Source organism: Pseudophryne corroboree, chromosome 1 (genome assembly GCF_028390025.1).
Source record: "Pseudophryne corroboree isolate aPseCor3 chromosome 1, aPseCor3.hap2, whole genome shotgun sequence".
Classification (NCBI taxonomy): domain Eukaryota; kingdom Metazoa; phylum Chordata; class Amphibia; order Anura; family Myobatrachidae; genus Pseudophryne; species Pseudophryne corroboree.
In genome coordinates, this window is record NC_086444.1 from 1,173,586,630 (window position 1) to 1,173,611,533 (window position 24,904).

Here is a 24,904-nt window from a genome sequence, read left to right on the forward strand (position 1 = left end):
CGGTAACCACTGTTAATTCACAGGGAACTAGAGTATTGCTTGAGGTACTGTGTCCCCGGTACCAAATACCATCTAGGTTCCACTTCTCTAGGCAGGCGATACCGAGAATGTGCACAGACCTCAGAAAATGAGTCACCAGTGTCCTAAAAAAATGCAGTTGTAACTTGTACCCAATGTCCACTTAACCACGGACATGTGGACAAGTGGAGCAGGGCAGACTCAGGACTATATGACTGTGACAGCCCACTGGGTAGATGTATTGCCTCCCGCAGCAAGAACAGCAGCGGCGGCACCAGTAGCAGCATCTCGCAAACGCCAACTCATTCCTAGGCAGGCTATACTTTGTATCACCGCTTTCCATAAGAAACACACAGCTGACAACCTCTTACGGAAACTGAGGAAAATCATCGCAGAATGGCTTACCCCAATTGGACTCTCCTGGGGATTTGTGACATCGGACAACGCCACCAATATTGTACGTGCATTACATCTGGGCAAATTCCAGCACGTAGGCCACTGCACTACCCACATACATTGAATTTGGTGGTGCAGAATTATTAAAAAAATGACTGGGGCGTGCAAGAGATGCTGTCGGTGGCACGAAGAATTGCGGGCCACTTTCAGCATTCAGCCACCGCGTGCCGAAGACTGGAGCACCAGCAAACACTCCTGAACCCGCTCCGCCATCATCTGAAGCAAGAGGTGGTAACGAGGTGGAATTCAACCCTCTATATGCTTCAGAGGATGGAGGAGCAGCAAAAGGCCATTCAAGCCTATACAGCTACCTACGATATAGACAAAGGAGGGGGAATGCACCTGACTCAAGCACAGTGGAGAATGATTTCAACGTTGTGCAAGGTTCTGCAACCCTTTGAACTTGCCACACGTGAAGTCAGTTCAGACACTGCCAGCCTAAGTCAGGTCATTCCCCTCATCAGGCTTTTGCAGAAGAAGCTGGAGGGATTGAAGGAGGAGCTAAAACGGAGCGATTCCGCTACGCATGTGGGACTTGTGGATGGAGCCCTTAATTCGCTTAACCAGGATTCACGGGTGGTCAATCTGTTGAAATCAGAGCACTACATTTTGGCCACCGTGCTCGATCCTAGGTTTATAGCTTACGTTGGATCTCTCTTTCCAGCAGACACAAGTCTGCAGAGGTACAAAGACCTGCTGGTGAGAAAATTGTCAAGTCAAGCGGAACGTGACCCGTCAACAGCTCCTCCTTCACATTCTCCCACAACTGGGGCTGCGAGGAAAAGGCTAAGAATTCCGAGCCCATCCGCTGGCGGTGATGCAGGGAAGTCTGGCGCGAGTGCTGACATCTGGTCCGGACTGAAGGACCTGCCAACGATTACTGACATGTCGTCTACTGTCACTGCATATGATTCTGTCACCATTGAAAGAATGGTGGAGGATTATATGAGTGAACGCATCCAAGTAGGCACGTCAGACAGTCCGTACGTATACTGGCAGGAAAAAGAGGCAATTTGGAGGCCCTTGCAGAAACTCCAGTGTGTACTCCGAAAGAGTGTTTAGTGCAGCCGCTCACCTTGTCAGCAATCGGCGTACGAGGTTACTTCCAGAAATTGTGGAGAAGTTGATGTTCATCAAAATGAATTATAATCAATTCCTCCGTGGAGACATTCACCAGCAATTGCCTCCAGAAAGTACACAGGGACCTGAGATGGTGGATTCCAGTGGGGACGAATTAATAATCTGTGAGGAGGGGGATGTACACAGTGAAATGGGTAAGGAATCAGACGATGAGGAGGAGGTGGACATCTTGCCTCTGTAGAGCCAGTTTGTGCAAGGAGAGATTGATTGCTTCTTTTTTGGTGGGGGCCCAAACCAACCAGTCATTTCAGTCACAGTCGTGTGGCAGACCCTGTCGCTGAAATGATGGGTTTGTTAAAGTGTGCATGTCCTGTTTATACAACATAAGGGTGGGTGGGAGGGCCCAATGACAATTCCATCTTGCACCTCTTTTTTCTTTCATTTTTCTTTGCATCATGTGCTGTTTGGGGACTATTTTTTAAATCTGCCATCCTGTCTGACACTGCAGTGCCACTCCTAGATGGGCCAGGTGTTTGTGTCGGCCACTTGGGTCGCTTAGCTTAGCCATCCAGTGACCTCGGTGCAAATTTTAGGACTAAAAATAATATTGTGAGGTGTGAGGTGTTCAGAATAGACTGGAAATGAGTGGAAATTATGGTTATTGAGGTTAATAATACTATGGGATCAAAATGACCCCCAAATTCTATGATTTAAGCTGTTTTTTAGTGTTTTTTGAAAAAAACACCCAAATCCAAAACACACCCGAGACGCTGTGATATATGCTGGGGTCTGAGTCACCACAATCTGTCCATACGCTGCTGGGGAATAAAAAAAAAATAGATTAATTTTATTAGTTTTACAAAACAAAAATGATTATCTGATATAATCCATAATCCTCCCAGTATAATATATGACATCACCGCACCTTGTATGTACAGATAAGAGACACAGAGTAGATGTAGCAGAGAAACCATCTTTATGGCTCTGGGCTGTCGCAGACACAGATCTCTCAGCATCAGGACAAACTGTTTATATCACATGAAATCTCTGGGGAAATAACCTCAGAGTCTGTGTATGTAAAGCAGGAGCTATGCAAATTCTACAGTCACAGGTTATAATGTCTCACCTTTCATCTTCTGTCACTGTCACACTTCTAAGTCATGTAAGGCCATTATGTGGTGCCTGGGACCAGGGTTGGACTGGCCAACAGGAGAAACCCCCCGATGGGCCCCACTGCCTGGGAGCCACCCCCTCCTCTAGAGATCACGTTCCAGACTATACACTTGAATTATACAGACAAAGTAGGCACCCCTCCCGGATTCACTTTCCCCAATATACAGCCCGATGATCTTTGCTCTCTCTCCCATTACAAAGACCCTCCCCCCACTTTGCTCACCCTCTCCAATACTCGGCCACCTCTCATTATTCACTTTCCCCAAAACAGTCTGCCCTCTCCACTCTCCCCAAAACATAAAACCCCTCTTTGCTTTATCTAAAAGAGTCTACCTTTGACCTTCCCCAGTATGAACAGCCTCTCCTGCCATCACTCAGTCTCCACAGTGCACTCCCTTCCTTCCATCTGTCACTCTACTCAGTTCGCACCCCAGCAGGGGCGGATTGGGATCGAACACCAGCCTGGGAAATTTATGGAAGCAGCCCGAATGGGGGTGGAGTCTGTTGAGGGGGATGGGCCTGTCAAGAGGGTGGGATCTCTCCTCAGAGGTCCTGATTCTGAGATAGACACAGTTGGGGCCTCCTTTGCTTTACGTTATACTATTGTTTACCTGTGACTGTGGCCCTCATTCTGAGTTGATCGCTCGTTAGCTACTTTTAGCAGCCGTGCAAACGCATAGTCGCCGCCCACGGGGGAGTGTATTTTCACTTTGCAAGTGTGCGATCGCATGTGTAGCCGAGCGACACAAACGCATTTTGTACAAAACAAAACCAGCCCTGTAGTTACTTATCCTGTGCAAAGATTCTAGCGACGGAGGTACCGGAATTGACGTCAGATACCCACCCTGCAAACGCCTGGACACGCCTGTGTTTTCTCTACCACTTCCAGAAAATGGTCAGTTGCCACCCACAAACGCCCTCTTCCTGTCAATCTCCTTGCGATCGGCTGTGTGAATGGATTCGTCGCTAAAAGCAGTGCACAAAAACGATGCTCATTGTACCCGTACGAGACACGTGCGTGTTGCGGTGCATACGCATTTTTGCAGTTTTTTTACCTGATTGCAGCACTGCGAAAATCGGCAGCGAGCGATCAATTTGGAATGACCCCCTTTATGCATATGCTGCTACAATACCCTTCCCGGATGTACATATTTATGTCTGAATATACAAGGACTGATATGCCCACTTTCAGTGTCTACTGACACTGCAGTCATGCCTTTAATCTACTTCTGGTTTTATTGATTTTTCATTCTACAAACCTTTTTTTTTAACCTTATTTGTTTTAAAGTACAGGGAGGGGGAGCACACACTACATACAGCACAGTACAGGGAGGGAGCACACACTACATACAGCACAGTACAGGGAGGGAGCACACACTACATACAGCACAGTACAGGGAGGAAGCACACACTACATACAGCACAGTACAGGAAGGGAACACACTACATACAGCACAGCACAGGGAGGGGGAGCACACACTACATACAGCACAGTACAGGGAGGGAGCACACACTACATACAGCACAGTACAGGGAGGGGGAGCACACACTACATACAGCACAGTACAGGGAGGGAGCACACACTACATACAGCACAGTACAGGGAGGGGGCACACACTACATACAGCACAGTACAGGGAGGGAGCACACACTACATACAGCACAGTACAGGGAGGAGGAGCACACACTACATACAGCACAGTACAGGGAGGGAGCACCTACTACATACAGCACAGTACAAGGAGGAGGAGCACACACTACATACAGCACAGTACAGGGAGGGAGCACACACTGCATACAGCACAGTACAGAGAGGGAGCACACACTACATACAGCACAGTACAGGGAGGGAGCACACACTACATACAGCACAGTACAGTACAGGGAGGGAGCACACACTACATACAGCACAGTACAGGGAGGGAGCACATACTACATACAGCACAGTACAGGGAGGAGGAGCGCACACTACATACAGCACAGCACAGTACAGGGAGGGAGCACACACTACATACAGCACAGTACAGGGAGGGGGAGCACACACAACATACAGCACAGTACAGGGAGGGAGCACACACTACATACAGCACAGTACAGAGAGGGAGCACACACTACATACAGCACAGTACAGGGAGGGAGCACACACTACATACAGCACAGAACAGGGAGGGGGAGCACACACTACATACAGCACAGTACAGTACAGGGAGGGGGAGCACATACTACATACAGCACAGTACAGTACAGGGAGGGGGAGCACATACTACATACAGCACAGTACAGTACAAGGAGGGAGCACACACTACATACAGCACAGTACAGTACAAGGAGGGAGCACACACTACATACAGCACAGTACAGGGAGGGGGAGCACACACTACATACAGCACAGTACAGGGAGGGAGCACACACTACATACAGCACAGTACAGGGAGGAAGCACACACTACATACAGCACAGTACAGGAAGGGAACACACTACATACAGCACAGCACAGGGAGGGGGAGCACACACTACATACAGCACAGTACAGGGAGGGAGCACACACTACATACAGCACAGTACAGGGAGGGGGAGCACACACTACATACAGCACAGTACAGGAAGGGAGCACACACTACATACAGCACAGTACAGGGAGGGGGCACACACTACATACAGCACAGTACAGGGAGGGAGCACACACTACATACAGCACAGTACAGGGAGGGAGCACACACTACATACAGCACAGTACAGGGAGGAAGCACACACTACATACAGCACAGTACAGGAAGGGAACACACTACATACAGCACAGCACAGGGAGGGGGAGCACACACTACATACAGCACAGTACAGGGAGGGAGCGCACACTACATACAGCACAGTACAGGGAGGGGGAGCACACACTACATACAGCACAGTACAGGGAGGGAGCACACACTACATACAGCACAGTACAGGGAGGGGGCACACACTACATACAGCACAGTACAGGGAGGGAGCACACACTACATACAGCACAGTACAGGGAGGAGGAGCACACACTACATACAGCACAGTACAGGGAGGGAGCACCTACTACATACAGCACAGTACAAGGAGGAGGAGCACACACTACATACAGCACAGTACAGTGAGGGAGCACACACTGCATACAGCACAGTACAGAGAGGGAGCACACACTACATACAGCACAGTACAGGGAGGGAGCACACACTACATACAGCACAGTACAGTACAGGGAGGGAGCACACACTACATACAGCACAGTACAGGGAGGGAGCACATACTACATACAGCACAGTACAGAGAGGAGGAGCGCACACTACATACAGCACAGCACAGTACAGGGAGGGAGCACACACTACATACAGCACAGTACAGGGAGGGGGAGCACACACAACATACAGCACAGTACAGGGAGGGAGCACACACTACATACAGCACAGTACAGAGAGGGAGCACACACTACATACAGCACAGTACAGGGAGGGAGCACACACTACATACAGCACAGAACAGGGAGGGGGAGCACACACTACATACAGCACAGTACAGTACAGGGAGGGGGAGCACATACTACATACAGCACAGTACAGTACAGGGAGGGGGAGCACATACTACATACAGCACAGTACAGTACAAGGAGGGAGCACACACTACATACAGCACAGTACAGTACAAGGAAGGAGCACACACTACATACAGCACAGTACAGGGAGGGGGAGCACACACTACATACAGCACAGTACAGGGAGGGGGAGCACACACTACATACAGCACAGTACAGGGAGGGAGCACACACTGCATACAGCACAGTACAGAGAGGGAGCACACACTACATACAGCACAGTACAGGGAGGGAGCACACACTGCATACAGCACAGTACAGAGAGGGAGCACACACTACATAGAGCACAGTACAGGGAGGGAGCACACACTACATACAGCACAGTACAGTGAGGGAGCACACACTACATACAGCACAGTACAGGGAGGTGGAGCACACACTACATACAGCACAGTAGAGGGAGGGAGCACACACTACATACAGCACAGTACAGTACAGGGAGGGAGCACACACTACATACAGCACAGTACAGGGCGGGAGGACACACTACATACAGCACAGTACAGGGAGGGAGCACACACTACATACAGCACAGTACAGTACAGGGAGGGGGAGCACATACTACATACAGCACAGTACAGTACAGGGAGGGGGAGCACACACTACATACAGCACAGTACAGGGAGGGAGCACACACTACATACAGCACAGTACAGGGAGGGGGAGCACACACTACATACAGCACAGTACAGGGAGGGGGAGCACACACTACATACAGCACAGTACAGGGAGGGGGAGCACACACTACATACAGCACAGTACAGGGAGGGAGCACACACTGCATACAGCACAGTACAGAGAGGGAGCACACACTACATACAGCACAGTACAGGGAGGGAGCACACACTGCATACAGCACAGTACAGAGAGGGAGCACACACTACATACAGCACAGTACAGGGAGGGAGCACACACTACATACAGCACAGTACAGGGAGGGAGCACACACTACATACAGCACAGTACAGGGAGGGAGCACACACTACATACAGCACAGTACAGGGAGGTGGAGCACACACTACATACAGCACAGTACAGGGAGGGAGCACACACTACATACAGCACAGTACAGTACAGGGAGGGAGCACACACTACATACAGCACAGTACAGGGAGGGAGGACACACTACACACAGCACAGTACAGGGAGGGAGCACATACTACATACAGGACAGTACAGGGAGGAGAAGCACACACTACATACAGCAAAGTACAGTACAAGGAGGGAGCACACACTACATACAGCACAGTACAGGGAGGAAGCACACACTACATACAGCACAGTACAGGAAGGGAACACACTACATACAGCACAGCACAGGGAGGAGGAGCGCACACTACATACAGCACAGTACAGGGAGGGAGCACACACTACATACAGCAAAGTACAGGGAGGGGGAGCACACACAACATACAGCACAGTACAGGGAGGGAGCACACACTACATACAGCACAGTACAGAGAGGGAGCACACACTACATACAGCACAGTACAGGGAGGGAGCACACACTACATACAGCACAGAACAGGGAGGGGGAGCACACACTACATACAGCACAGTACAGTACAGGGAGGGGGAGCACATACTACATACAGCACAGTACAGTACAGGGAGGGGGAGCACATACTACACACAGCACAGTACAGTACAAGGAGGGAGCACACACTACATACAGCACAGTACAGTACAAGGAGGGAGCACACACTACATATAGCACAGTACAGGGAGGGGGAGCACACACTACATACAGCACAGTACAGGGAGGGAGCACACACTACATACAGCACAGTACAGGGTGGAAGCACACACTACATACAGCACAGTACAGGAAGGGAACACACTACATACAGCACAGCACAGGGAGGGGGAGCACACACTACATACAGCACAGTACAGGGAGGGAGCACACACTACATACAGCACAGTACAGGGAGGGGGAGCACACACTACATACAGCACAGTACAGGAAGGGAGCACACACTACATACAGCACAGTACAGGGAGGGGGCACACACTACATACAGCACAGTACAGGGAGGGAGCACACACTACATACAGCACAGTACAGGGAGGGAGCACACACTACATACAGCACAGTACAGGGAGGAAGCACACACTACATACAGCACAGTACAGGAAGGGAACACACTACATACAGCACAGCACAGGGAGGGGGAGCACACACTACATACAGCACAGTACAGGGAGGGAGCACACACTACATACAGCACAGTACAGGGAGGGGGAGCACACACTACATACAGCACAGTACAGGGAGGGAGCACACACTACATACAGCACAGTACAGGGAGGGAGCACACACTACATACAGCACAGTACAGGGAGGAGGAGCACACACTACATACAGCACAGTACAGGGAGGGAGCACCTACTACATACAGCACAGTACAAGGAGGAGGAGCACACACTACATACAGCACAGTACAGGTAGGGAGCACACACTGCATACAGCACAGTACAGAGAGGGAGCACACACTACATACAGCACAGTACAGGGAGGGAGCACACACTACATACAGCACAGTACAGTACAGGGAGGGAGCACACACTACATACAGCACAGTACAGGGAGGGAGCACATACTACATACAGCACAGTACAGGGAGGAGGAGCGCACACTACATACAGCACAGCACAGTACAGGGAGGGAGCACACACTACATACAGCACAGTACAGGGAGGGGGAGCACACACAACATACAGCACAGTACAGGGAGGGAGCACACACTACATACAGCACAGTACAGAGAGTGAGCACACACTACGTACAGCACAGTACAGGGAGGGAGCACACACTACATACAGCACAGAACAGGGAGGGGGAGCACACACTACATACAGCACAGTACAGTACAGGGAGGGGGAGCACATACTACATACAGCACAGTACAGTACAAGGAGGGAGCACACACTACATACAGCACAGTACAGTACAAGGAGGGAGCACACACTACATACAGCACAGTACAGGGAGGGGGAGCACACACTACATACAGCACAGTACAGGGAGGGGGAGCACACACTACATACAGCACAGTACAGGGAGGGAGCACACACTGCATACAGCACAGTACAGAGAGGGAGCACACACTACATACAGCACAGTACAGGGAGGGAGCACACACTGCATACAGCACAGTACAGAGAGGGAGCACACACTACATACAGCACAGTACAGGGAGGGAGCACACACTACATACAGCACAGTACAGGGAGGGAGCACACACTACATACAGCACAGTACAGGGAGGTGGAGCACACACTACATACAGCACAGTACAGGGAGGGAGCACACACTACATACAGCACAGTACAGTACAGGGAGGGAGCACACACTACATACAGCACAGTACAGGGCGGGAGGACACACTACATACAGCACAGTACAGGGAGGGAGCACACACTACATACAGCACAGTACACTACAGGGAGGGGGAGCACATACTACAAACAGCACAGTACAGTACAGGGAGGGGGAGCACACACTACATACAGCACAGTACAGGGAGGGAGCACACACTACATACAGCACAGTACAGGGAGGGGGAGCACACACTACATACAGCACAGTACAGGGAGGGGGAGCACACACTACATACAGCACAGTACAGGGAGGGGGAGCACACACTACATACAGCACAGTACAGGGAGGGAGCACACACTGCATACAGCACAGTACAGAGAGGGAGCACACACTACATACAGCACAGTACAGGGAGGGAGCACACACTGCATACAGCACAGTACAGGGAGGGAGCACACACTACATACAGCACAGTACAGGGAGGGAGCACACACTACATACAGCACAGTACAGTGAGGGAGCACACACTACATACAGCACAGTACAGGGAGGTGGAGCACACACTACATACAGCACAGTACAGGGAGGGAGCACACACTACATACAGCACAGTACAGTACAGGGAGGGAGCACACACTACATACAGCACAGTACAGGGAGGGAGGACACACTACATACAGCACAGTACAGGGAGGGAGCACATACTACATACAGGACAGTACAGGGAGGAGAAGCACACACTACATACAGCAAAGTACAGTACAAGGAGGGAGCACACACTACATACAGCACAGTACAGGGTGGGAGCACACACTACATACAGCACAGTACAGGGAGGGAACACACATTACATACAGCACAGTACAGGGAGGGAGCACACACTACATACAGCACAGTACAGGGAGGGGGAGCACACACTACATACAGCACAGTACAGGGAGGGGGAGCACACACTACATACAGCACAGTACAGGGAGGGAGCACACACTACATACAGCACAGTACAGAGAGGGAGCACACACTACATACAGCACAGTACAGGGAGGGAACACACACTACATACAGCACAGTACAGGGAGGGAGCACCTACTACATACAGCACAGTACAGGGAGGGAGCACACACTACATACAGCACAGTACAGGGAGGGGGAGCACACACTACATACAGCACAGTACAGGGCGGGAGCACATACTACATACAGCACAGTACAGGGAGGGAGCACACACTACATACAGCACAGTACAGGGAGAGAGCACACACTACATACAGCACAGTACAGGGAGGGAGCACACACTACATACAGCACAGTACAGGGAGGGGGAGCACACTACATACAGCACAGTACAGGGAGGGAGCACACACTACATACAGCACAGTACAGGGAGGGAGCACACACTACATACAGTACAGTACAGGGAGGGAGCACACACTACATACAGCACAGTACAGGGAGGGAGCACACACTACATACAGCACAGTACAGGGAGGGGGAGCACACACTACATACAGCACAGTACAGGGCGGGAGCACACACTACATACAGCACAGTACAGTGAGGGAGCACACACTACATACAGCACAGTACAGGGAGGGAGCACACACTACATACAGCACAGTACAGGGAGGGAGCACACACTACATACAGCACAGTACAGGGAGGGAGCACACACTACACACAGCACAGTACAGGGAGGGAGCACACACTACATACAGCACAGTACAGGGAGGGGGAGCACATACTACATACAGCACAGTACAGTACAAGGAGGGAGCACACACTACATACAGCACAGTACAGGGAGGGGGAGCACACACTACATACAGCACAGTACAGGGAGGGGGAGCACACACTACATACAGCACAGTACAGGGAGGGAGCACACACTACATACAGCACAGTACAGGGAGGGAGCACACACTACATACAGCACAGTACAGGGACGGCGCACACACTTCATACAACACATTACAGGGAGGGAGCACACACTGCATACAGCACAGTACAGAGAGGGAGCACACACTACATACAGCACAGTACAGGGAGGGAGCACACACTACATACAGCACAGTACAGGGAGGGAGCACATACTACATACAGTACAGTACAGGGAGGAGGAGCACACACTACATACAGCAAAGTACATTACAAGGAGGGAGCACACACTACATACAGCACAGTACAGGGAGGGGGAGCACACACTACATACAGCACAGTACAGGGAGGGAGCACACACTACATACAGCACAGTAGAGAGAGGGAGCACACACTACATACAGCACAGTATAGGGAGGGAACACACACTACATACAGCACAGTACAGGGAGGGAGCACCTACTACATACAGCACAGTACAGGGAGGAGGAGCACACACTACATACAGCACAGTACAGGGAGAGAGCACACACTACATACAGCACAGTACAGGGAGGGAGCACACACTACATACAGCACAGTACAGTACAGGGAGGGAGCACACACTACATAAAGCACAGTACAGGGAGGGAGCACACACTACATACAGCACAGTACAGGGAGGAGGAGCACACACTACATACAGCACAGTACAGGGAGGGGGAGCACACACAACATACAGCACAGTACAGGGAGGGAGCACACACTACATACAGTACAGGGAGAGAGCACACACTACATACAGCACAGTACAGGGAGGGGGAGCTCATACTACATACAGCACAGTACAGTACAAGGAGGGAGCACACACTACATATAGCACAGTACAGGGAGGGGGAGCACACACTACATACAGCACAGTACAGGGAGGGAGCACACACTGCATACAGCACAGTACAGAGAGGGAGCACACACTACATACAGCACAGTACAGGGAGGGGGCACACACTACATACAGCACAGTACAGGGAGGGAGCACACACTACATACAGCACAGTACAGGGAGGGAGCACATACTACATACAGCACAGTACAGGGAGGAGGAGCACACACTACATACAGCACAGTACAGTACAAGGAGGGAGCACACACTACATACAGCACAGTACAGGGAGGGGGAGCACACACTACATACAGCACAGTACAGGGAGGGAGCACACACTACATACAGCACAGTACAGGGAGGGAGCACACACTACATACAGCACAGTACAGGGAGGGAGCACACACTACATACAGCACAGTACAGGGAGGGGCAGCACACACTACATACAGTGCAGTACAGGACAAGGAGGGAGCACACACTACATACAGCACAGTACAGGGAGGGAGCACACACTACATACAGCACAGTACAGGGAGGGAGCACACACTACATACAGCACAGTACAAAGAGGGAGCACACACTACATACAGCACAGTACAGGGAGGGAGCACACACTACATACAGCACAGTACAGGGAGGAGGAGCACACACTACATACAGCACAGCAGGGCTGTTTCTAGCCAATTTGGCTCCCAGTGCGAGATTTAAAAATGCGCCCCCCTATGACATAAAAAAATGTGCCCCCCCCCCCCCCCTACCCCACACACACACACCTAGATAAAAAAAAAAACTTGCGCGCGCACCCGGCAAGGGGGCATGGCCTCATCTAAATGGGTGTGGCCTCATTTAAATGGGCATGGCCTCGTCTGAAAAGACTACCTCACAGTCCAGTTTTTGACCCTGCTCCAACAGATCACGACCACCACAGGGAAAAAAAAAAATTCTACCATATTAAGCCTGCACACAGTAATGCCCCCTGCACCATATTATGCCACACACCGCAATGCCCTTGATACATTAAATCCCCACACTACGGCAGGCAAGAGTCCTCATTTCACACATTACGGCAGGTGTCCCCATTTTACACATTGTGGGCGGGATGTATTAACATACATCGCCGCACCTCGCCGGTTACCGTAGCGTATGTACTAACATATGCGATCAACATCGCGATGCGGTGACGGAGGCCCCCCGCGATACCTGTTAGGTGGTCTGCGGGGGGTCTCCGTCACCTCCATGGGGTCCCCACACAGGCTAGATGCCGGGAAGCAGCAGCAGGCTGCCCCCGGCGCCCCCTAGCAACGCAGCCGAAGGACGTCCGGCTGCGTTGCTAGGGGGAGGAGGAGATTACCTTCCGGGTCCGGGGCATCATGGAGGAAGGTAAGCTCGGGGGGAGGGGGGTCGGCGTCTGCGGCGGTGTCGACGGTGTCGGTGGGTTGCGGCGGTCGGCGAAAAGAAGCCCATAGGCTTATATAGGGTATCGCCATCCAGAGTTGGCGATACCCTGGACGCCGAAAACGCAGCGGTAGGGTGTTAGTAAATATGAAAATGCGGTAAAACCCCCGTTTTCGGGGGTTTTACCGCATTTTTGCTTTAGTACATCCCGCCCTGAGAGAGAGAGAGAGAGAGAGAGAGAGAATACTTACAGAGGCGATAACCGCTCTTCGGCCCGCCTCACCAGTCGCTCCTCGTGCCGGCCTTTCCCTCCTCCTAACTTGGATCCCCCTCTGTACTCCGCTCGGGGGGGGGGGGAGGTTTCGCGGAGTGACGGGGTTGCGTCGTGACGTAACGACGCAACCACGTCATTCCGTGAAACTCCGCCCCCCGAGCGGGTTACTTGGGGAGAAATAGGAGGGGGAAGCAGGGAGCCACAGTTAGTGCTGCAGCGGGCTCCCAGTGCGGTTGCACTGCTCGCCTGGCCCAAGAAACGGCCCTGCAGCACAGTACAGTACAGGGAGGGAGCACACACTACATACAGCACAGTACAGGGAGGGGGAGCACACACTACATACAGCACAGCACAGCACAGGGAGGGAGCACACACTACATACAGCACAGTACAGAGAGGGGGCACCTATTACATACAGCACAGTACAGGGAGGGAGCACACACTACATACAGCAAAGTACAGGGAGGGGGAGCACACACTACATACAGCACAGTACAGGGAAGGAGCACACACTACATACAGCACAGTACAGGGAGGGGGCACCTATTACATACAGCACAGTACAGGGAGGGAGCACACACTACATACAGCACAGTACAGGGAGGGGGCACCTACTACATACAGCACAGTACAGGGAGGAGGAGCACACACTACATACAGCACCAGAGGCGTCGGAACTGGGGGGGCAAGGGGGCAGCTCGCCCCCCCCAAACATAGAGAGGCGCCGATCATTTACAGGAGGAGCGATGTGCGGTCAGGTGAAAGACCGCACATTACATCCTCCGCTCCGTGCAGTGAACGTCTAATCAGTCCCAGCGCTAGCCGCCCCGCAAGGTCTGCAAAGCAGGGAGGCGCTCTCCCTGCTCTGCTACTTACTGATATGCAGTGTTGCTGCCGGAGCTCCGCCTGTCACACTGACTGGCAGCGGCGCCGGCAGCATGAGCAGAAGCTCTTCACACTCTGGTCTCCCCCCACGCTCCTCCCCGCTGCACTAGTCAAAACAGGCAGCAGTGTCGCCCCTCCAGTCCTCCCTCCCCTCCCCACTGAAGACACAGCAGTCTTCTGCATCACTCACCCCTCCCCTGCTATCAGCGGTGGGTTCACGTACGGGACAGCAATGCACAGACAGGAAGTCATGTGATGTACACCTGACTGTGCACTGACTGGAGGAGCCAGCAGCCACAGGAAGAGGAGCAGCCAGCCACACAGAGGGACGAAGACTCTGCAGAGGCTCAGGTACTGTAGTGCTGCCTCATATAATTAAGGGGAGAGGGGGGAGGAGAGAAACTATCACATTAATGTGTGTTGGGGGGAGGGGGTGTCATAATAATGTGTGCTGGGGGAGGGGTGTCATATTGTGTGCTGGGGGAGTGGGGTCATAATAATGTGTGCTGGGGGGAGGGGGGTCATAATAATGTGTGCTGGGGAGGGGGGGTGTCATAATAATGTGTGCTGGGGAGGGGGGGTGTCATAATAATGTGTGCTGGGGAGGGGGGGTGTCATAATAATGTGTGCTGGGGAGGGGGTGTCATAATAATGTGTGCTGGGGAGGGTGTGTCATAATAATGTGTGCTGGGGAAAGGGGGTGTCATAATAATGTGTGCTGGGGAGGGGGTGTCATAATAATGTGTGCTGGGGAGGGGGGTCATAATAATGTGTGCTGGGGAGGGGAGGGGGTGTCATAATAATGTGTGCTGGGAAGGGGGGTAGTGTGATATTAATGCATGCTGGGGAGGGGGGTAGTGTCATATTAATGTGTGCAAGGGAGGGGGGGTAGTGTCATATAAATTTGTGTTGGGGAGGGGGTAGTGTCATATTAATGCGTGTTGGGGAAGGGGTAGTGTCATATTAATGTGTGCTGGGGAGGGTGGTAGTGTCATATTAATGTGTGCTGGGGAGGGGGGTAGTGTCATATTAATGTGTGCTGGGGAGGGGGGTAGTGTCATATTAATGCGTGCTGGGTAGGGAGGGGGGTCATATTACGGATTGCTAATGAACAAAAGAAACTGGGTCACTGCGCATATGTAACAGAAACCTAATGCAGCATCTTTCTATTCCACGGAACCTTCACCTTGGTTCCAACAACAATTAACCAATAGAAAAAAAGGAGTAATAGAAAATAGCGCAATCATCTCTTACCACACATTCTCACTTATTAAAATGCATAGAAAAAACATGTAATCACCCTTGTAAATATGTTGTAATTTCCTCATATTGTCTGTAAGTTCATAGGATGTTGCCAATATAGGGGGTCATTCCGACCTGATCGCACACTGCAGTTTTTCGCAGCGCAGCATTCAGGTCACTACTGCACATGCGTATGCACCGCAATGCACAGGTGCTTTGTACGGGTACAAAGCGGATCGTTGCTGAGCGATGGATTTAATAAAGAATCCATTCGCACAGCCGATTGCAAGGAGATTGACAGGAAGAGGGCGTTTGTGAGTGGCAACTGACCGTTTTCTGGGAGTGGTTGGAAAAAGCAGCCGTGTCCAGGCGTTTGCCGGGCGGGTGTCTGACGTCAATTCCGGCACCAGACAGGTTGAGGTGATCGCAGCGGCTGAGTAAGTTCAGACCTACTCAGAAACTGCATAAAATGTTTTTGCTGCGCTCGGCTGCACATACGATCGCAGACTTGCATAGCGAAAATACACTCCCCTGTGGGCAGCGAGTATGCATTTGCACGGCTGCTTAAAACAGCTAGCGAGCGATCAACTCGGAATAACCCCCATAGAGAGATCCTTCAATCCCTTATGTTCTGCAATTCATAAGGTGAATTCACATTTCCACAACATATAGTGATTCTCATAAAAGAGAAAATAAGACCAGCATTGCAGATATCTCAAGGTAATTGGCTCCAGTGTCTGAATGTGCTTTGTGTTCCAGCGTGCGTTCCACCTATGTGCGCATAACCGGAAGTTAAGTCTTTCCAGGTTCCTTATCATACCAATGTAAAGACTTGACTTCCGGTTATACGCACATAGGTGGAACGCATACTGGAACGCAAAGCGCATTCAGACACCAGAGGCGATCGGACATTCTGCATTGCTTAACACTTTATAATGTTTTAAGCGTGAGCACCTGCTCCTCATTAGAAAAGGTATAAAACCTCGATCAACGTCACTAGCCACCAGACGCTTCTGAGGAAGAACCGCAAGGTTTGAAACGCATTAAGCGTGAGTGGCTTTTTTACCCTCAATCCATTCATCTTCGTTAGCTCTTTTAGAAAATTTCCCATACATATTTGTATCAAATTCTTCATTGAAGCGCTGCTATCCTCTTCTTCCTTTTTTGTTCCCATATTTACAGGACTGACTAATCCTGTTCTTATAGCAGCAGCTAAATTAGAACATCATCCCAATTTGCGCCTGATTTTAACCTTGGTTAAAACTTTTTCATGAGTGGCTTCTAACACTGACTAACTGAGTTATACTACCCTGAGCTTGGATACCACGTTTGGGTTGCTGGAGTGTCCGGGCACTTTCTTTTCCTACCAATTACCATTAGGTCCAGTTGGGTTATGAGATGAACCATCGCCAGTCGTGTGTTTTTTACATGCTTGTGTATAATATATGAAATGTGAGTGCTATGTACATTAAATTTGTCCAATTACCTTTTAGTTAACTGTACTGCTGGTCTTTCTTTTCCTGTTGTGGAAACTTGTGAAAACGGGAATTCACCTTATGAATTGCGAAACTCATTTTATGGACATTTAAGGATCTCTTTATATTAGCAATATCCTATGAACTTACAGACGATGGGGGTCATTCCGACCCAATCGCACGCTGAGCTTCTTCGCAGCCGTGCGATCGGGTCGGAACTGCACAGCGACGCCTCCAACAAAGAAAGCTGTTGCAGCGGTGACCACAAGAAGATTGACAGGAGGAAGGCGGATCCATCAACTCACCGTTTTCGGGACGTGGAGATCCGAACGCAGGTGTGTCGAGGCGTTTGGAAGGCGGATGTCTGACGTCAATTCCGGAACCTGTAACGCTGAAGTGATCGCACAGGGTAAGTGTTACCCTAGTTTAGTTCTGCACAAAACTTTTCTTGCATAGCAGGGCTGCTCAAGCGATCGCAGCCTTGTATGCAAAAATCCACTCCCTCATAGGCAGTGTCTACTTGATCGCACGGGCAGCAAAAAGTTGCAGCGTGCGATCAGGTCAGACGTTCCGCTAGACGTTCACGGCGCGCTGTGAGGAAGTCTGCCGGCAGACATCACCATCTCCCCCAGAGAAGGACGATCACCATCAAGGGACATCCGGGCATTCGGAACACACCACGGAGGAGGTAAGGAATTCATCCCCACCTCACCGTATACGGAGCAGCTATACGAGTAATATACCCACACATCATACCAATTGCCACACGGGACTTTTGCCTAATTAAGGACGCGGTTTATACATGGGTTAATCCCACACATTGGGTAAGCTAGGGACATCACCTAAGCGGTTCAGTAAAGCTTTACCTATTACAACGGCAGATGAGAGTAAGACGCAGCATAGCGCTTCACACTGCCATTCACGTTGGTTGTTTGTATATGTTTGTGTTCTGTCTTTGTCTCTGACAATATATGTTTGTTTGTCAAGTGTACCGGTACTAGGATTGTACACTATAATTCCTATTCCCTATATACTTATATAGGAACCACCCATTCATATATCACTTCCATAGCCCCCCATGGCCATTCCAGTAGAACAGGAACATGCTATATCATCACAGCTGTTTTTAAGTAATATTTGTCAAGTAATAAACCTCCTTGAATTTAAAAAAACTGAGTACTTTATATTTTATTCCTGTTGGGTAGTGCGCAGGGAGCAACCACCAATTTTTTCCTCCCTCTAAATCCCCTGTCAGAGTTCCTGGCCTCACCCAAACCCTACCCGTAACTCCCCCCCCCCAGTGCCCCTTCCCTCACCCTCCCTGTAACTCCCCCCTCAGTGCTCCTCACACTCCATCTAGCTCCCTGTCAGCATCCCTGCGCTCATCCTCCCTGTAAGTCCCCCTCAGCATCCCTGCCCTCACCCTCCCTGTAACTCCCCCTCAGCATCCCTGCCCTCGTCCTCCCTGTAACTCCCACGGCCACTACTATCAGTCACCTCGGCACCAGCACTGCACTGCTCACTGCTAATGTTTGATCTACTCTCCCTGCTACATGGGGCACATGGTGGGAAACTAGAGGGACATGGGAGAGCTGAAGTGACATCATACAGACATTCTGGTCTCTAATTACAGATGTTGCGATGCATATGCATGGGCATATGCATGGGCATATGCCACTAGTCACAGCTGGTGATTGCACCATTGAAGTCTATGGCATGCATGCCATAGATGCGGGAATACTAGCCACGCCATCCATGTCGTGATGATGAGCGTGGTTACATCTGTACATGAGGCAGCCAAAAAAATTGTATGCTTTTCTGGGTGTGGGAATTTAGTGTGGATCTGGCCTTCTCAATGTATTTTATGTGGATCTGGCCTTTAGCGATTCAGCAATTTAGGGGCGCCAAAATGAGATTATATCTTGCCCCCCCCAACCTAAAAACGTTCTGACGCCCCTGTACAGCACAGTACAGTACAGTACAGGGAGGGAGCACACACTACATACAGCACAGTACAGGGAGGGAATACACTACATACAGCACAGTACAGGGAGGGAGCACACACTACATACAGCAAAGTACAGGGAGGGGGAGCACACACAACATACAGCACAGTACAGGGAGGGAGCACACACTACATACAGCACAGTACAGGGAGGAGGAGCACACACTACATACAGCACAGTACAGGGAGGGGGAGCATACACTACATACAGCACAGTACAGGGAGGAGGAGCACACACTACATACAGCACAGTACAGTACAGGGAGGGAGCACACACTACATACAGCACAGTACAGGGAGGGAATACACTACATACAGCACAGTACAGGGAGGAGGAGCACACACTACATACAGCACAGTACAGGGAGTGAATACACTACATACAGCACAGTAGAGGGAGGAGGAGCGTAGCACACACTACATACAGCACAGTACAGGGAGGGGAAGCACACACTACATACAGCACAGTACAGGGAGGGGGAACACACACTACATACAGCACAGTACAGGGAGGAAGCACACACTACATACAGCACAGTACAGGAAGGGGGAGCACACTACATACAGCACAGTACAGGGAGGGAGCACACACTACATACAGCACAGTACAGGGAGGGAGCACACACTACATACAGCACAGTACAGGGAGGGAGCACACACTACATACAGCACAGTACAGGGAGGGAGCACACACTACATACATACAGCACAGTACAGGGAGGGAGCACACACTACATACAGCACAGTACAGGGAGGGGGAACACACACTACATACAGCACAGTACAGGGAGGAAGCACACACTACATACAGCACAGTACAGGAAGGGGGAGCACACTACATACAGCACAGTACAGGGAGGGAAAACACACTACATACAGCACAGTACAGGGAGGGAGCACACACTACATACAGCACAGTACAGGGAGGGGGAACACACACTACATACAGCACAGTACAGGGAGGAAGCACACACTACATACAGCACAGTACAGGAAGGGGGAGCACACTACATACAGCACAATACAGGGAGGGAACACACACTACATACAGCACAGTACAGGGAGGGAGCACACACTACATACAGCACAGTACAGGGAGGGAGCACACACTACATACAGCACAGTACAGGGAGGAAGCACACACTACATACAGCACAGTACAGGGAGGGGGAACACACACTACATACAGCACAGTACAGGGAGGAAGCACACACTACATACAGCACAGTACAGGGAGGGAGCACACACTGCATACAGCACAGTACAGGGAGGGAGCACACACTACATACAGCACAGTACAGGAGGAAGCACACACAAGTAGTGAAACACAGACACAGGGGACCAGCGCAGCGGAATCTGTCCCAGTGGCCAATCCGCCCCTGATTACATACATAGCCACCATATTACATACATAGCCACCACATTATTACTTGAATAGCACCACATTATACAAATAGCTCTGCATTACACGAATAGCACCACATTACAAGTAAAGCACCATTTTACATGTATAGCACTACAGGTATAGCACTGCATTACACAAATAGCACCACATAACACGAATACCACAACATTACAGGTATAGCACTGCACTACACGTATAGCACCGCAGTATACGACTAGCACCACACTACATGGCCACCATATTACATACGTAGCCACCGCATTACATATGTAGACACCGCATAATTATGCCCATCATGGACAGACATTGGGCAAATATAGGGCTGAAGGATGTTGCATTAGAGATTGTCCCAGTGCTGTCTGATCAGTTGGTATCCTAAAGGGACGTGCGGTGAGCTAAAAGGCTAAAGTGGCACTAGCTAGCACCAGAGCCAGATTTACACACAAAATATGAACCAAAGGGTACATCTGGGCATTATACACAGGTGCAGCAGTATAAACTCCTGGAAATTTGGTGAGTTTTGATCAGAGATGTGCAGAAAAGATAAGCAGGTGAGGCACTGCTCACCTGCCATAGACTTTTTACTAGAGATGTGCACTTTAAATTTTTCGGGTTTTGTGTTTTGGTTTTGGGTTCGGTTCCGCGGCCGTGTTTTGGGTTCGACCGCGTTTTGGCAAAACCTCACCGAATTTTTTTTGTCGGATTCGGGTGTGTTTTGGATTCGGGTGTTTTTTTTCAAAAAACACTAAAAAACAGCTTAAATCATAGAATTTGGGGGTCATTTTGATCCCAAAGTATTATTAACCTCAAAAACCATAATTTCCACTCATTTTCAGTCTATTCTGAACACCTCACACCTCACAATATTATTTTTAGTCCTAAAATTTGCACCGAGGTCGCTGGATGACTAAGCTAAGCGACCCTAGTGGCCGACACAAACACCTGGCCCATCTAGGAGTGGCACTGCAGTGTCACGCAGGATGGCCCTTCCAAAAAACTCTCCCCAAACAGCACATGACGCAAAGAAAAAAAGAGGCGCAATGAGGTAGCTGTGTGAGTAAGCTAAGCGACCCTAGTGGCCGACACAAACACCTGGCCCATCTAGGAGTGGCACTGCAGTGTCACGCAGGATGGCCCTTCAAAACAATACTCCCCAAACAGCACATGACGCATATTTTAATAGGCACAACTAAAAGGCACCTCAGGTAAACAATGGAGATGGATGGATACTAGTATACTTATGGATGACGAGCGACTGCCGACACAGAGGTAGCTACAGCCGTGGACTACCGTACTGTGTCTGCTGCTAATATAGACTGGATGATAATGAGATCAAATTCAAATATATATATATATATCACACTAGTACTGCAGCCGGACAGGTATATATTATGTAATGACGGACCTGCTGGACACTGTCTGTCAGCACTGCAGACTCCTAAAGTAAGCTACTAGTATCAAGAAGATAGAAAAAAAAACCACGGGTAGGTGGTATACAATTATGGATGGACCAGCGACTGCCGACACAGAGGTAGCTACAAACGTGGACTACCGTACTGTGTCTGCTGCTAATATAGACTGGATGATAATGAGATAAAATTAAAATATATATATATATCACACTAGTACTGCAGCCGGACAGGTATATATTATGTAATGACGGACCTGCTGGACACTGTCTGTCAGCACTGCAGACTCCTAAAGTAAGTTACTAGTATCAAGAAGATAGAAAAAAAAACCACGGGTAGGTGGTATACAATTATGGATGGACCAGCGACTGCCAACACAGAGGTAGCTTCAGCCGTGGACTACCGTACTGTGTCTGCTGCTAATATAGACTGGATGATAATGAGATAAAATTAAAATATATATATATATCACACTAGTACTGCAGCCGGACAGGTATATATTATGTTATGACGGACCTGCTGGACACTGTCTGTCAGCACTGCAGACTCCTAAAGTAAGCTACTAGTATCAAGAAGATAGAAAAAAAAACCACGGGTAGGTGGTATACAATTATGGATGGACCAGCGACTGCCGACACAGAGGTAGCTACAGCCGTGGACTACCGTACTGTGTCTGCTGCTAATATAGACTGGATGATAATGAGATGAAATTAATATATATATATATATATATATATATATAATATCACTAGTACTGCAGCCGGACAGGTATATATATTTATTATGTAATGACTGATGACGGACCTGCTGGACACTGTCAGCTCAGCAGCACCGCAGACTGCTACAGTAAGCTACTATAGTAGTATGTATCAAGAAGAAAAAAAAAAAAAAAAACACGGGTAGGTGGTATACAATTATGGATGGACCAGCGACTGCCGACACAGAGGTAGCTACAGCCGTGGACTACCGTACTGTGTCTGCTGCTAATATAGACTGGATGATAATGAGATGAAATTAATATATATATATATATATAATATCACTAGTACTGCAGCCGGACAGGTATATATATTTATTATGTAATGACTGATGACGGACCTGCTGGACACTGTCAGCTCAGCAGCACCGCAGACTGCTACAGTAAGCTACTATAGTAGTATGTATCAAGAAGAAAGAAAAAAAAAAACACGGGTAGGTGGTATACAATTATAGATGGACCAGCGACTGCCGACACAGAGGTAGCTACAGCCGTGGACTACCGTACTGTGTCTGCTGCTAATATAGACTGGATGATAATGAGATGAAATTAATATATATATATATATATATAATATCACTAGTACTGCAGCCGGACAGGTATATATATTTATTATGTAATGACTGATGACGGACCTGCTGGACACTGTCAGCTCAGCAGCACCGCAGACTGCTACAGTAAGCTACTATAGTAGTATGTATCAAGAAGAAAGAAAAGAAAAAAACGGGTAGGTGGTATACAATATTATATATATATTATATGCAATTATATATATATATATATATTAAACTGGTGGTGATTATTAAACTGGTGGTCAGGTCACTGGTCACACTATCAGCAACTTGCAAGTAGTACTCCTAAGCAGACAATCACAATATATATTATACTGGTGGTCAGTGTGGTCACAATGGCAGTGTGGCACTCTGGCAGCAAAAGTGTGCACTGTACGTTATATGTACTCCTGAGTCCTGCTCTCAGACTCTAACTGCTCCCCACTGTCAGTGTCTCCCCCACAAGTCAGATATACATTATACAGTCACACTATCTATCTATCACTTCAGCAAGTAGTAGTACTCCTCCTAATGCTCCCCAAAATTACTACTGTGTCTCTCTCTACTCTAGTCTCACTCTCTTCTTCTCTTCTCTATAAACGGAGAGGACGCCAGCCACGTCCTCTCCCTATGAATCTCAATGCACGTGTGAAAATGGCGGCGACGCGCGGCTCCTTATATAGAATCCGAGTCTCGCGATAGATACCGAGCCTCGCGAGAATCCGACAGCGGGATGATGACGTTCGGGCGCGCTCGGGTTAACCGAGCAAGGCGGGAAGATCCGAGTCGCTCGGACCCGTGTAAAAAAACATGAAGTTCGGGAGGGTTCGGTTTCCGAGGAACCGAACCCGCTCATCTCTACTTTTTACTCCAGAGTTTAGGCTATAAAAATTATTAGAATAATGCAAAGGAGATATTTCTAACATATTCTTTGTATTTTTCATATACTTTATACAATCAAAACTCTGGTACAAACGTAAGTATGACAGGAAAGGCTCTGCCTCACCCCACCGCACGTCACTGGTCCTGGGAACAAGGTACACCCTGCTCCTGTCCAGTCCCCAAACCATACTCTGTGACCGGAGACGCCCTATCCTT